Source organism: Morone saxatilis, unplaced genomic scaffold (assembly GCF_004916995.1).
Source record: "Morone saxatilis isolate NCDOM2014 unplaced genomic scaffold, NCSU_SB_2.0 Contig10, whole genome shotgun sequence".
NCBI lineage: Eukaryota > Metazoa > Chordata > Actinopteri > Moronidae > Morone > Morone saxatilis.
This window is the reverse complement of record NW_023339652.1, coordinates 1,448,076-1,448,359: the sequence shown is the minus strand read 5'-3', so window position 1 is coordinate 1,448,359 and position 284 is coordinate 1,448,076. Positions and strand designations below refer to the sequence as shown.

Here is a 284-nt window from a genome sequence, read left to right as displayed (position 1 = left end):
AACTTATCTGAGCATTAAATTAACTGCAGCACTGAAAGAAACGATGGAAGTGAACACATCACCGTCAATCAAAGGAACCAACTGATGAATTAATATTTCCTGAACTGGACTGAATTTGGTAGAAATGATTGTAACCTCCGAGTTTAATTATCAAACACATGACATCACTGCACCATTTTTGTTCAGGTAGAAAACCTGCCTTCAGTCAGATATTAGTTAGACGCTGCAGTCAGTTGGACGGGTTCTTCAGTAGAACGTGGCTCCAGTAAGGGTTCCTGAATAAA

At 39.4% G+C, this 284-nt stretch overlaps 1 protein-coding gene across 1 annotated transcript in view; it reads right to left on the bottom strand.

Annotated features, from left to right (window-relative positions):
- mical3b (microtubule associated monooxygenase, calponin and LIM domain containing 3b) overlaps nt 1–284 on the bottom strand; it is a gene marked incomplete in the record, with an annotated part of 15,044 nt that overhangs the window by 9,403 nt on the left and 5,357 nt on the right.